We start from the raw sequence: 16,065 nt of genomic DNA on the forward strand, positions 1-16,065 counted from the left end.
ATTTGGGACACTCGTTCTGGTAAACACCCATTGATTTTGTGTTCAGGCTGAGGGCTGAGACACAGGGACAAGCAGTGGAAAGTGCTTACGATCCCTATCAGCACTAAGAGGCTGAAAGCCATACAGCTTGTCCTCATTACCATAGCGACAGGCCTTTGTGCCACTTTCTGATCCTTTGTTGACGATTTTAGGGCTAGTGTTACGGAAGATGGGGACATATTTTTGCATTCAACATTTTATTACATTTTTTATAATATTAAATTTGTAAATCTGTAGGCATTACATTCCTTCTGTCTCCTCTTACCTTCTGTATTTCTTCCCTCTCTGTGTCTCTCTCTCTCTCTCTCTCTCTCTCTCTCTCTCTCTCTCTCTCTCTCTCTCTCTCTCTCTCTCTCTCTCTCTCTCTCTCTAAACCTGTGAAGGATTGAAACAACTGGCTGCTCTTCTCTAGGGAACATGAATTCCTGACTGTTCTCCCACTTCACATGACTCCTTTATATCTGCACAGAGTGCCGGGCCAGACGCAACTTTATGAGAGGAAATAACTCTCCGACAGCATGTGGCATTCCCAACATACCCGGCTTGCATCCCCGTTCTGTCACAGAGCTGTACTGTACCGATGTAGATACCTCATCAGGATAGCTGAAGGATCCAGTGTGATGGGTGGATTTTAGTCTTGCTACCAAGACTAGAATTAAATAAAGGTTAAATAAAAATAAATAAATAAAAAATACCAGTTACAGTATTGTATCCTCTTTCTCATAGGACAGTTTTTAACCCTACAACAGAGGGGTGTATTCACTAGGAACCAAACAGAAGAAAATGGGTTGAAACAGGAAGGGATTAACCTGAACTTGTCTAAAAAGGAAAGCTAGTTTTTGTTGCAAAAAGTGTTCCATTGAAAATACTTTTGCTTCGGTTTTCTGCAGTGTGCATGAATTAATACACCCCATATCTTTGGGGGTATTTTGGGCTAAACTATAAGCTGTAACTGCTAGAGGAACTGTGATTGTATGCTTGTATTCCCTTCACACAACCAAATCTATGGGAGTATTCATTGTTCAATATAGTCCCTCGGCCTTGTGTATTTTGATATTTAACCATCACATTGACACGAGAATGTCCTCCTCTGCCATGTTTGCTTACTCTGTAATTCAGAATCGGCCACAAAGTCTATCATGAATTTATTTTCATCCCTAAAAGTCTAAGAAAGGATCACCTCCTTTCAGAGTTCATTCCATCGCTGCCACATTGAAAACCGCTAATCCCCTGTAGGTAAGTTTAACAGAATATACAGTATCTCAGTATTAGAAGAGAGAGAGAGAGAGAGAGAGAGAGAGAGAGAGAGGGAGAGAGAGAGAGAGAGAGAGAGATCAGTCCTCATCGTTCTTGTTTCCTGGTGTTGTTTTCCATTGGCTGTGACATCGTAACTTATCTACAGTAGCTGAGCATCCAGCTGTGGATGGAGGTTGGAGCAGTTAGAGGAGAGACAGGAGACACCATGAGGCTAGCCTGGTTCCACATCTGTGCTGTCTTGCCAACTCCTATGGTCATTGCCAGCCAAAGGAGTTAGCAAGACAGCTCAAACAGAGCTGGAACCAGGCTAGCCTCAGGGTGTCTCCTGCCTCTCCTCTAACTGTTAGCACGAATCCCGTTGCAGCCTGGGAAGAGTTCATCCCTGGAGAAGCATCACTCAGGTTCAGCCTACTGAAGTGTAACCCCCCCCCCCCCGAGTTCCACCTCCAACTCAGGGGATAATCATAATCCCAATATTGGATACGGAGCACAACGCAGGCTTCCTCAACAAACCTGGTCTCAAATGACAGCCTATTCCCAATGGGCCCTGGTCAAAAGTAGCACCCTATATAGTGAATAGGGTGCCAATTGGGACACACCCCTAGAATCAACCTAATGTGACCTATTCTTGTTTGCGTGAACCTTGAACTGTAATTCGTAAAGTCGCTGTGTTTTTGTGTTGCCGACGACGCCACCATTATTTATAACATAGTAAATTGCAGATTTAGAGATTAGCAGAGCTGGTGATGAGAATTAATCTCTGTGTCATTGCTTATTCAGCTATACCGCCTCGTCTCTCCTCTTCTCCTCCCTTCTTCCCTTCCTTCTCTTGACGACCCACCACATGCTCTTGATGAGGAAAATAATGGCCATGCATTTCCCAACTAATGCCCTCCAAGAAATCTAGTCTAAAATGGTGGATTATGAATGATGTAAAGACTGATGGTGGACATATACATGGAACATGGTTTCCTCAGAAAGAGAGAGAGGGGGAGGGGAGAGAGGGGGAGAGAGAGAGATGCTGAGCAGTGTTCGTTCTGTGGTATTGTTTTTACCCTGTAGACACCCTGACTGACACAAAAAAAGGCCATAGGAAGATAGGAAGCCACTGAGCCAATAGCCTTCACAGGACCTGAGGCTAATACTGGATATGTGGCCGACAGTTCAATTCACCCCATAACTTTGTCCCACCAGGAGATACTGTATATATAGTTTGTATCCCAAATGGCACCCTATTCCCTGTGTAGTGCACTACTTTGGTCAAAAGTAGTGCACTAAATAGGGAATACAAAGTAGTGCACTAAATAGGAAATAGGTTGCCATTTGGGACGCACATTTGTCTGCACAGTCTGGCACATCCCCAGCTGATATATTCAAAATTAAGACATTTTAATAACCTTTTACTGCAGTGGGCTATATCAGGGTCACACATAGTATTTCTTGGTAGTCTTAAACAAAAGTATACACCTCATACACATGGTTATGGACTTTAAAAAGAGAAGACACCTGTATCATGTCATATATAGAGTTGAAATATATTACACTTTGAGTTTGCATCACAGTATTACACTTTATATACATCGCAGAAGACTGAAATATAACAAAAAAGTTTTTCATAAAAACACCAGAAATGTAAAAAAAGAATAATGAAATGATGAAAAATATGAATAGCGTTCCACCCATGAGGCCACTAGGTCATTTGACTGCAGGAAAGAGCTACACCTGTTCTAAAATGCACATCTGTTAGTAAAGAGCACATTAGTAATCAGATCAGAACAGATGATGGCATAGTTATTGCTAGTGCTGTAGCTGCCGGAGAAAAAGGCTAGTGCTTACAAAGCTGGGTTTTAGTAGCCTACATTCATCTATTACGTGGCCTTGTGGAAAATAGTAGTGACATTATTAAATCATTGTGAATTATTTAAAGCAAGGCAGTCAAATGATTTCATCAATGTTAAATTTGTATTCAACTCATTGTAAAACCAAACATATTTTACATACACAATATAGTAGCCTAGCTAGGGTTGCAAAGCTACCAGTAATTTACTAAAGTTACTGGAATCTTCAATAAATTTGATAATTAACAAAAAATCTATAGCAATCTATCATAACTTTGGTTTTTAAAAACATATTCATACATAATATTGTTTTTGTTATATCTGTGTCCATATTTCCCATGAGTGTCTTGTAGATAGAACATATGGTTCAAGAGAAAGTAGCCTAGTTAATGGAAAAAGTATCTAATCAACAACTACATTATTTTCAATTAACTCTGCAACTCGTCTAACTATTGAATTTTTTCACAACGGCCAACAGTTTGACGCCAAACATTGACAACAAATACATATTGACATAGTAAAATAAACAAAAGTGTGAAAGAAAATAGAGGATAGGATATTTCATGCTGAAACCATCATATTAAACATCATATTAAACACCAATGGTATTCACTAAGTTCATGGTTTATATTTAGGATAATGTTTTACAGCTTTGTCATTAAATGTTTTAAAATCATCTTATTGAATTATTTCATATATTTTACATGTGGTAAGGCCAGAGAGAGGGCCAGCGATAACTACAGACACCTGTGATACCAAAAATGGCCACTAGATGTATTGTGATAGATTACATAAAATGATTGAAAGATATGAAAATTCAGGTAGTTTACTGGTAGACTTAAAGCGTTTCCAGTTATATACCCACCCTTTGCCACCCTAAGCCTAGCGAGCAGTGACAACAGCATACAGCAGACCTAGCTACTGGAATTCATGGAAGTAAATGGATTCATGGAAATATAAATAATATGCAGTACGTTACTTACATACTCCAACTGAACTTGTGATTCCAGGATGCCCACTAAGACGGTTGTGTGAAGGATCCCAAAAGCCCAGTATAATTCTGCAGCTTTACGGCAGGTCTTCACAGCGATCCCAGCTCTTTTGTTCTGAGCCATCATTGACTGAGCACCAGTCTGTCTGTGGAGAGTTAAACTCTGGAGATCTTGGCTGAATATGCTCCGACTGCCAGTCAATTAAGGATAAAGAATAACAGAGATGGTTCGAAACAGCTGTGGGCCTACGGAACAAACTAGAGAATATACTGTAGCCATAGTAACAAAGCGTTCATAGATGTTAATTCACACTTTGTGGGTCAATGTTCTGCTGTTTGTCACAAATGTATGAAGATACACTAAACGTTAAACGCATACAGTAAAACAGGATATGAATAGAGGAATGAACCCCTTTCAACAACATGTTGTGTCTGTCGATGCTCAAAGACCTATCAATCGGGACATTGGGTTTAGAGTGTGTATTGTGGTAACTACACTGTAGTAGTACAGTGATATTCCTGTCTAGGAAGTAGACCATGATCCTTTGTGGTGTTGTGTTGTTATGTGTTAACCTTATGTTGATTTGTGCCCTACACCAGCATAGAGTGTAAATGGCCAAGCCCTGGGTGGTTACCCAGACTTAGAGGACCCATATGTCAGGCCCTAAATACCCCTCTCAGACAGGACCACCCACAGGGTGGCTGGAGCACTGGGACACACAAGCAGCACACACACATACAGTACATACAGAGACTTGCACAAGTATGAACACACACTCACATACACATCAATATATACAGTATATGAGAGAGAGAGAGAGAGAGAGTGTGAGAGAGAGAGAGAGAGAGAGAGAGAGAGAGAGAGAGAGAGAGATCTCTCTCCCTGGTCTGAAATGTGCCTTGACAGAAACTCGGTCTGAGTGCAAGACAGACAGCCTGCATGGTGCCTGGGGTACACTTTCATCCACAGCATAGGAGGGGAGGAGAGGAGAGAGGAGAGGAGAGAGGAGATCCCAGGAGAGGAAGGAATATGATGATGGGAGGAAAGTGGAGATGAGAGAGGGGGAGGTGAGAGGATGTGAGAAGAGAGGGAGTGAGTAGAGGAGGAGATGATGGGAGGAGAGAGGATAAGATAGGAGAGAGGGAGAGAGGAGGAGTTGGGAGACGTAGATGAGAGGAGAGGAGAGGATAGAAGAGATGAGATGAAGAGGATATAGGAGTCTGGAGGAGCGGACAGCAGAGGAGAGAAGTGTAGAAGAGAGAAAAGAGGAGGAGAGGATGGTGCTGCAGAGCAAAGATTCTCAGTAAACCTCATCAGGAACCACCAGGAGCAAGTCTAATTAAAAAACACAATGACCCCTAATTCTCCAAGCCCTGGAATATATTAATATTCTATCTATTATTATTATCCAAGTCGTTTAACGCTACTGTTTCCATTCAACTTATGTTATTCAGATGTATACAGGACGAATGTTTAAGCTATAATGAGGACTTTTAAAGAATACGTGATTCGTGTCTGTGGTTGTTCTTTGGTATGATCACTTTCAGATACCTGGGTTTTGCTTAGGTCTGTCGTGACCAATATGATGTGGCTGTCAGGTGTGTGCGTACTGGTGGAGAAGTCAGGAGAGCAGAGAGTTGTGAACAGGCACACACTTTATTGAGGCAGGAGAAACCTGTCTCAATAACACAAACAATTTCACACAAAGACATGAGGGGGAACAGAGGAATAAATACATGCAGTGTGATAGGGGAATGAAAACCAGGTGTGCAGGGAACAAGAAAAAACAAATGGATCAATGAAAAATGGATCGGCGATGGCTAGAAGGTCGGTGACGTCGACCGCCGAACGCCGCCCGGACAAGGAGAGGAGCCGACTTCGGCGGAAGTTGTGATGGTGGCATATAACTACAATGGTTAAATGTCATTCTTTTCTATTCTGATGAGAACGTATTGCAAGTGAACAGCGCTTCGAATGTACTATAAAGGCAGCTATATATTTTTGTCAGGGACAAAAACGTTGTAGATCAGAGAATATTTCTCCCTCCATACCTCAACATTCTGCTCAGTCTTGCATTAATTTGAAACCTCATCAGCATCTAGCGACGGTGATAAACGAAGCACCTGCCTTCTGATCATCATTAGTATTTTCCTATAAGCATATAGCCTGGTTAAAATGGACTAAAGCTGTGAAACAGTGGTGAGCGTGATTCAGTCGGTTTTATCCAGGCTAGTATGCATGTATATGCAACTTTATCAATATGTAGTCTATTTCAGTACAGTATGTTGCATCTCAAGTAGGGAATATTTCTGTTTCCTTCTGGCTGTTTCTCACCCGGTGTGCCAAAAATATCAGGGGCCAGAACGAGTTGTGTAACATTGATTTGAAATTCAGTCTAGTGAGCTGCTTCAGCTCTGCCCTGTGTGTGTTCTGAGATTCCCGCTGATAGATACGTGAGGGACTATTGGTTATCTGTGGAAGAAGAGGAAAACACATCTCCCATCTCACCAGTGCAAGCATTCACCCAAAGCTTACATATACTCACCCACTGCACTTCATTTCAATTTACTATGCTCCTTCAGGCTTTATTGAATCTGTACTCCCCTGTCAACCACATAGTGGCGGATCCTCCTCGAAAATTAGAAATGTGAAGGGAGGAAAAAAAGTCTATTTTTGTGCAAAAATCTGTTTGTAAGCGACATAATCCTATAATTAATTTTTCAGTGAGTGAACACGTGACTAGTCACGTTGAAGTGTGTCTGGTTTGGTTATTGCGAAATGAGAGCGAGAGAGAGGTTGTGCTAAGTAGAGTTGGTGCCAAGTGAGAAAGTTTAAGTACGCGGTAAAATATCCAAATAGATTTGGAAAATCCAAGCAGGTTGGGACCCTCTTAGCAGTAGCGTAGAAGTATATAATATTCTTACCACTGGCTTATGGAGCCTCTCACTGAGCTGAACTCCTACTAGGCACGGGCTGCTTCTCTCGCTCTCTAACCATTCCTCTGTCTTTCTCCCCCCCATTTCTCTTTGTCTCTCTCCCTCTCTATCTACCTCTATCTCTCTCTGTTCCTCTCTCAGTGTGGGCATACAGGAAGCAATTACTTAGTGAACCTCATTGTTTGTCGTGGCCCAGTATGGTGGCTCCCGAGTGGCGCACTGGTCTAAGGCACTGCATCTTAGTGCTAGAAGCATCACTACAGACACCCTGGTTCAATTCCAGGCTGTATCACAACTGGATGTGATTGGGAGTCGCATAGGGCGGTGCTCTATGTCACAAATGTTGTTGTAAGAATTGGACCAAAATGCAGTGTGGTTTAGGTTCATCATCTTTATTATTATTTTATCTTTTTATTATAAACTCAGCAAAAAAAGGAATGTCCCTTTTTCAGGTCCCTGTCTTTCAAAGATAATTCGTAAAAATCCAAATAACTTCACATATCTTCATTGTAAAGGGTTTAAACACTGTTTCCCATGCTTGTTCAATGAACCATAAACAAATAATGAACATGCACCTGTGGAACGGTCGTTAAGACACTAACAGCTTACAGACGGTAGGCAATTAAGGTCACAGTTATGAAAACTTAGGACACTAAAGAGGCCTTTCTTCTGACTCTGAAAACACCAAAAGAAAGATGCCCAGGGTCCCTGCTCATCTACGTGAACGTGCCTCAGACATGCTGCAAGGAGGCATGAGGGCTGCAGATGTGGCCAGGGCAATACATTGCAATGTCCGTACTGTGAGACGCCTAAGACAGCGCTACAGGGAGACAGGACGGACAGCTGATCGTCCTCGCAGTGGCAGACCACGTGTAACAACACCTGCACAGGATCGGTACATCTGAACATCACACCTGCTGGACAGGTACAGCATGGCAACAACAACTGCCCGAGTTACACCAGGAACTCATAATCCCTCTATCAGTGCTCAGACTGTCCGCAATAGGCTGAGAGAGGCTAGACTGGGGGCTGTAGGCCTGTCATAAGGCAGGTCCTCACCAGACAACAACGTCGCCTATAGGCATAAACCCACCGCTGCTGGACCAGACAGGACTGGCAAAAAGTGCTTTTCACTGACGAGTCACGGTTTTGTCTCACCAGGAGTGATGGTCGGATTCGCGTTTATCATCGAAGGAATGAGCGTTACACCGAGGCCTGTACTCTGGAGCGGGATCGATTTGGAGGTGGAGGGTCCGTCATGGTCTGGGGCGGTGTGTCACAGCATCATCAGACTGAGCTTGTTGTCATTACAGGCAATCTCAACGCTGTGCGTTTACAGGGAAGACATCCTCCTCCCTCATGTGGTACCCTTCCTGCAGGCTCATCCTAACATGACCCTCCAGCATGACAATGCCGCCCAGCCATACTGCTCGTTCTGTGTGTGATTTCCTGCAAGACAGGAATGTCAGTGTTCTGCCATGGCCAGCGAAGAGCCCGGATCTCAATCCCATTGTGCATGTCTGGGACCTGTTGGATTGGAGGGTGAGGGCTAGAGCCATTCCCCCCAGAAATGTCTGGGAACTTGTAGGTGCCTTGGTGGAAGAGTGAGGTAACATCTCACAGCAAGGCGATGCACTGCAGTACTTAATGCAGCTGGTGGCCACACCAGATACTGTATGTTACTTTTGATTTTGTCCCCCCCTTTATTCCATTTCTGTTAGTCACATGTCTGTGGAACTTGTTCAGTTTATGTCTCAGTTGTTGAATCTTGTTATGTTCCTACAAATATTTACACATGTTAAGTTTGCTGAAAATAAATGGAGTTGACAGTGAGGACGTTTCTTTTTTTGCTGAGTTTAGATATTTTTTTTATTTCACCTTTATTTAACTAGGCAAGTCAGTTAAGAACAAACTCTTATTTACAATGACGGCCTCTCCCCCACTCTTCACCCTCCCTTCCTTCCTCCCTCCCTCATATGATCCTATCACAGGCCCAGACAAAGATGCCTGTTAGATGGGGGTCTTACATTTGCTGTGGGTTACATATAGATGATGGATCTCCCCCAGTGCTCCAGCCCTCCCTCCCTCCTTAACTCCTTCCCACCCTCCTTCCCTCCCCTTACAGTAGCTGGCTGGAGGTGCAGCAGAAATGAAATGTCATTACAAGGTCACTCAGAGCCTTGTGGTACACTGCTGCAGTGGGGGGGCAGAGTATGTTATCCTGCAGCCTTATCATTGTTTGCACCATGCACTAGCCAGCTGAGCTAACCATACAGGACTACCTCTAGATCCCATATGGAGGGGAACACACACATGAACCTCAATGCACCTCACCATGGCTTCAGGGCTGTTCAGCAGGTGCAGTCCTATACTGTACATGTACGCTTTACAGCTGGCAGAGACGGGCTGGAACACACAGGAAACCACAGATGTTATACTGACCAGTTTGTCTGTCTGTATGTATGTCACTCATTCCTCATGCCCAGTGGGCTCACATCGCCGCCAACGACAGAAGGAAAGAAGGGAAATTTGTCGACTTGTGGGCCAACCAATCAGCTACACCCACTGGGATGGGGGCAAACCCCATAATACAAAAAACAGAGAGGAATGTGTATCCATGAACCAGCACAGTAACTGGTTCTATGACCAATGTCTCAAAAAACAAGTCATCATATGTGAGACCAAAAGAGCTCAGCCCTGTTTGACAAGCCAGCCAAGCTTCGCAAACATCAAGAGGGTTGTAATGGAGATGTTTGTGGGAAAATCTGTTAAATCATTGCAAAGAATACTACGTGGATAATCAGCTAAATGTATCTGGTCTCATAACAAAATTAAAGCTGTTGGATGAAAATATCTGTTATTTTTGCCTTTTGTTTCTGTGATTCTATGCCCATCATTCCTTAATAAAAGCTTTATAATAAGCCTCATGATTAATTTGTCTACATTTTTCATTGACTAAGTGGTGGCCTTTGTCCCCTTTTTTTCTGCCATAAAATATTTCTGTTGAGTGTGTGTAAAGCGACAGCCTGCAGACTGCACATCAACAGCATCTCACACACTTCTATTGGCGTTGCATAGGAAAAGACACTACGACCATTGTATTCTATCAGAAGCGTTCAACCTTTTGCCCACATATGAAAGCAGCATACCTTGCCTCTTCCACTGAATCAGAGTTCAGTCATTTTTTTTCCTTTTACCTCTGCATTGTCAAAGTTGTCTACACACAGGTCCAATTGTGCTTGTCCAGCACGGTCGAAACTGGCGTCTGTGACTTACGTAATCCTAGCTGTCTGCCTTGTTTTGTGCTGTTTTATAGGACAGGGTGAGAAAGGAAAAAGAACTAATCCCTCAGAAGTAAAATGAGGGATTCCAGAAATCCAACCGATAGCTCTGCAACTTCCTTATCAGCTTGATGAAGTGCTAGAGTTTTGTACAGGGTCAACAAACTGCTAGAAACAAATAGTGTGCTAGAAAACTCCTCGGAAACTTCCCAGTTTATTCACTTGATCTATTTTCTTTTTTCAATTCATACATTGAGTATAAATGGAGTTACAAATATTTTACCACTACCGTATCCATATAAGGAAGTACCTCAGTTGCCATTACCGTTTGACTCGTTCTATGGGGTCATACTGACGCTAAAGTGTTCTCTCTTTTTTACTGTGTGACATCTCTGCTGCCCTCTCCCTGTCAACAAGATCACTGTCACTAAGAGGGGGGGAGGGAGGGAGGGAGGGAGGGAGGGAGGGAGGGAGGGAGAAAGGGAATGGGAGAAAGAGAAAGAGAAAGGGTGAGAACGAGGAAGGTAGAGATATAGAGGGAGAGAGAGAGAGAGGGGCAGGATATGAATGAATCAGCAAAGCCTGTGTCTTAGCTGGTAGTGCTAGCCCTCCCTCCCTCCATCTCTCTCTCTCTCCATCTCTCTCCATCTCTCCCTCTCTCCCTCCCTCCAGACAGATATATTAATAAAGTACACTGAGTACAGCACTGGCTAGATCTCGTAAGCACAAGCAGGACCATGGAAAAGTTTCAGTCAGCACATCTCCTACACAAAGCAGGCTTTTCAGCCTCATTCCCCTGATACAACTGGTCCACAGATGGAGACTCAGAGAAGGATACGTGTTTTCTCAACAGCGCTCGTCCTCAAGTGACTGTATGGCTGTTTGTTTGTGTCAGTTAAGTGCAATACTGTTTAAGTCTGTGTAAAATGTATTTCACTACATCTAAAACGGTGAATATACAGTACAGAGTGTACAAATCATTACGAACACCTTCAAAATATTGAGCGTGAAAAATCCTGCAGCGTTGCAGTTCTTGACACAAACCAGTGCACCTGGCACCTACAACCATTCCCTGGTCAAAGGCAATTAAATGTTTTGTCTTGCCCATTCAGCCTCTGAGTGGCACACATACACAATCCATATCTGAATTGTCTCAAGGCTTAAAAATCCTTCTTTAACTTGTCTCCTCCTTTTCATCTACGCTTATTGAAGTGGATTTAACAAGTGACATCAATAGACATCAGTCAGACAGACAGTATCAGCAGCTCCAAGCAGCACCAGCAACAGCAGCTGAGACAGACCATGTTCCATGTCTCCTGTCTGTCCTGTCTGTCCTGACTGTCCTGACTGTCTGCCTGAGGGGCTGAAGGAGCTGCTACAGGATATGAACAGGAAACTCAAGCAGCCGTGTGGCTCACTGTACTCTACTGCTGGGTCCCGCTGTCTTAAACTGTCTGTGTCCCAAATGGCACCCTAGTCCCTTTATGGTGTTTTAGGGAAAAGAGGGACAATTCAGACATGCACATCTGGGCAGCCTGCTCCCAGACTGGAACTATGAATGTTAGCTATAGATATGTAGATAGATCCTAATGCAGTCACTTGGGGGAAATCTTGGTTACTCACATTCATAAATGATTTCAAATGATTTTACATGAATTTGCACTTTAGGAAAACGTTCACTACATTGTCCTACTGCATCTTTTCAGTGCAGGAGAACTCTGGTGCTCGTGGCCTTAAATGTTCAATCAATCAATCAAATGTATTTTATGAAGCCCTTTTTACACCAGCAGTTGTGCTTTACAGATACCCAGCCTAAAACCACAAAGAGCAACCAATGCAGATGCAGAAGCACAGTGGTTAGAAAAAACTCTCTAGTAGGCTGGAACCTAGGAAGAATCCTAGAGAGGAACCAGGCTCCGAGGGGCCAGTCCTCTTCTGGTTGTGCCCAGTGGAGGGTACATGTGGCCGGTGGAGAGTACATGTGGCCGGTGGAGGGTACATGTGACCATTAAGGCTACAGTAGATGACCAGCAGGGTCAAATAAAGACAGAGAGTTGTGCTTCATACTGAACAGGATTTTGTAAATGCTAACATTCTTCTAACGTTGCCTCAACCTTTGTGTCTTCCAGGCAGACCAGGGAACAGGAGACACCCCCGGACTTCTTCTACTTCTCTGATCTGGAGAGACACAACGCTGAGATCGCTGCCTTTCATCTGGACAGGTGTGTGTGTGTGTGTGTGTGTGTGTGTGTGTGTGTGTGTGTGTGTGTCTGTGTGTGTGTCTGTGTGTGTGTCTGTGTGTACATTATGTGTGGAGTTGGAGATATTTCCGGCATGACTAACACACACCTCAAATGTTTTTGTTTTGTTTGGGGGGGGGGGTAGATCAGCTTTAATACTGCAGATAGATTGTGGGTGTGTCAATGTAATTATCTGCATCATTTCCAATCCCCCACATATATTTTTTTATATATTTTCCTTTATTATTTTCCCCTAACCCTACCACCTCTTCACTAATTGGAGTAAACTAATGGACAACGACACTTAGGCTTTTACTTCCTGCTTATACATACTATAAACATTTTATGGACATGGTATATTTTACATAAGTTATCTCTTTAGTTATTTTTATCCCACCCTACCAACAACCCCTCCCATCTATCTTTAAAAACCATCCAGTATTGACTTCTACTTGAAATGTTTCACAAAAGTTCTGAACCTTTCTATTCTCATAGTTTGCACTGATTTTAAGTTAAAGATGAAAACCTTTACAAAAGTACTATTATTTTATTGATCGACTGACCATGACTTTTCAAGTCACCCGGCAGTGCTATTTGCAAAGATAGCTTTAATTAAATGCTGTGATGTTTCAGCCATTCCTGAACCTGCGACCAAAAACAATCTACATATGGACAGTACCAAAACAAGTGATCTAATGACTCTGTCTTTCACAGCAAAATCTGCACAGCTGGGATGGTTGTATCCCCCATATATATAACATTCTATTGGTTGCAAGAATTTTGTATTATAATTTAAATGTAATAGCTCTATGTTTTGAATCCAGCGTTGTTTTGTGTAGCAGTTCATAAACCATGTGCCATGGAATCGGTTCATCAAAAATCTCTTCGCAACTATTTTGCAACCTGTATGGCACAGGTGTCAATTTTTTGGTCCTTAAATGGAACTGGTTTACTTTTGACATTTTTTTAACCAATTTTGGTCTTTAATAATAGGGATAGGCGTCCCGTTAACGGGACAGTTGTAAATCATTTAGCGCCTTGTGTCACGATTGCAGATTTTAGAGAAACAACAAATGTCGGTACATATAAGTGTCTTATATCGGCTGAAAGCTTCAATTCTTGTTAATATACCTGCACTGTCCAATTTACAGTAGCTATTTTCTGCGAAAATGCCATGCTATTGTTTGATGAGAGCTCCTAACAACAAAACATTTTTTTCACCGCGATAGGTTTGATAAATTCACCTCTGAAGGTGAAATGTGTACATTCTGAAATCTTGCTCTGATTTATCATCCAAAGGCTCCCAGAGATAACATGAAGTGTCGTTTTGTTAGATAAAAACTTTTTTCATATCCTAAAAAGGTCCATATAGCATGCACGATCTATTTTGTATTTCCACTCATTCAATTTGCAAAGAAAGGAATCTGTGAAAATCTAACCCTAAACGTTGTTTCAACAAGTCAAATCACATTTGCATGTATTCCTCAGAGATCCTAGAATGTAATCAGACTTCATTATATCATTAGGGGTGTAGTATATCCTATATGACACCAAATTTGGTCAGAGAGCAACACCGTCATGGCACGCCGATGACGCGGCCGGTCTTCACTTGATCGACTGGAACTTTGTCAAAAAAGCTCCAATCAGGGTCACACAGGCTAGCTAGATAGCCAATGAGCTACGGCAGTGTTGGGAAACCCCGTATATGTCGCAAAGTGTCACTGCTAACCTTGTGCGACAGCAAACCTTTTCCTTTTGGACAACAATTATAAGAATATGGAAAGTTATGAAGTTATGAAAACTGGGTGTTTTGCAAATGTTGAACTTAGAAAATGGCTACTAATACTGGAAAAGCTAAATCAAAGTCCAAGTATACAGATTTGATGATATTCTTGCAGAAAAATGTAATGTAAATATGAATGTCTCCTTCACGATTTGCCCAAATGTACCTGGGTGACTTCACACTAAAAGTAATGTGGTTTGCTCATACTTCAAGTTATCCATCTGAAACCTTTCACATACACTGCTCCCATCTTGTGGACACCATCAGAATTACAACCAGAGTGATGGCTAGATTTGGGGCCTTTCTGTTGCATTTCAAAGATGAAAAAAAAGGTTGGTTTTGTCTTTGTCTTTTCTTCTACCAGATCTATTGTGTTATATTCTCCTACATTCAATTCTCATTTCCACAAACTTCAAAGTTTTTCCTTTCAAATGGTACAAAGAATACGCATATCCTTGCTTCAGGGCCTGAGCTAGAGGCAGTTAGATTTGGGTATGTCATTTTAGGCGAAAATTGAAAAAAAGGGGGCTATCCCTATAATGCATACCTCGATTGTTTATACACAGCAGGCATCACACATGCTTGTTTTCACCCTCTCTGCAATCCAATACAAACACACACACACACATGCATAGACTTTTACACAACTCAAAAAAATGTCTATGTGGAATCAAAACAGAGACAGACATGTCTCTGGTTTTTTAAGGAAATTAGAGTTTTCTTCCAACAAGTCTGCCCGTTTTAAGCTGTGATAACTGTAGTAGTAAGTTATCAGTTCTTCCATTCATCATTATACTATGGTATACATAATGGTATGGTCCAATATATAATGGTCTGGTCCAATACATAATGGTATGGTCCAATACATAATGGTCTGGTCCAATATATAATGGTCTGGCCCAATACATAATGGTATGGTCCAATATGTAATAGTCTGGTCCAATATGTAATGGTCTGGTCCAATACATAATGGTCTGGTCCAATACCTAATGGTCTGGTCCAATACATAATGATATGGTCCAATACATAATGGTCTGGTCCAATACATAAGGGTATGGTCCAATATGTAATGGCCTGGTCCAATACATAATGGTCTGGTCCAATACATAAGGGTCTGGTCCAATACATAAGGGTCTGGTCCAATACATAATAGTCTGGTCCAATATGTAATGGTCTGGTCCAATATATAATGGTCTGGTCCAATACCTAATAGTCTGGTCCAATATGTAATGGTTTGGTCCCATATGTAATGGTATGGTCCAATACATAATGGTCTGGTCCAATACATAAGGGTCTGGTCCAATACATAATGGTATGGTCCAATACATAATGGTCTGGTCCAATACATAATGATATGGTCCAATACATAATGGTCTGGCCCAATACATAATGGTATGGTCCAATGCATAAGGGTCTGGTCCAATACATAAGGGTCTGGTCCAATACGTATTATTCTGGTCCAATACATAAGGGTCTGGTCCAATATGTAATGGTCTGGTCCAATGTATAATGGTCTGGTCCAAGTTTGGGTTAGAGTTAGCTTCTTGCATTAGATAACACTTACTGATGAATGGAATAATGTCAGGACCTGTTCTAACAACCACAGTGAGTCCACATTCTCACAGTATCTGTTCTCTATGTCATCCTAATCAGACCAGGAGTAAGAACATCAACACTTAATAACCCTAAAGTTACACAC

The 16,065-nt window shown here is 42.2% G+C and overlaps 1 pseudogene; it reads left to right on the plus strand.

Annotated features, from left to right (window-relative positions):
- Nucleotides 1-16,065, plus strand: part of LOC115205746 (extracellular serine/threonine protein kinase FAM20C-like) — a 67,789-nt pseudogene that overhangs the window by 38,472 nt on the left and 13,252 nt on the right.

Source organism: Salmo trutta, chromosome 1, assembly GCF_901001165.1.
Source record: "Salmo trutta chromosome 1, fSalTru1.1, whole genome shotgun sequence".
Classification (NCBI taxonomy): domain Eukaryota; kingdom Metazoa; phylum Chordata; class Actinopteri; order Salmoniformes; family Salmonidae; genus Salmo; species Salmo trutta.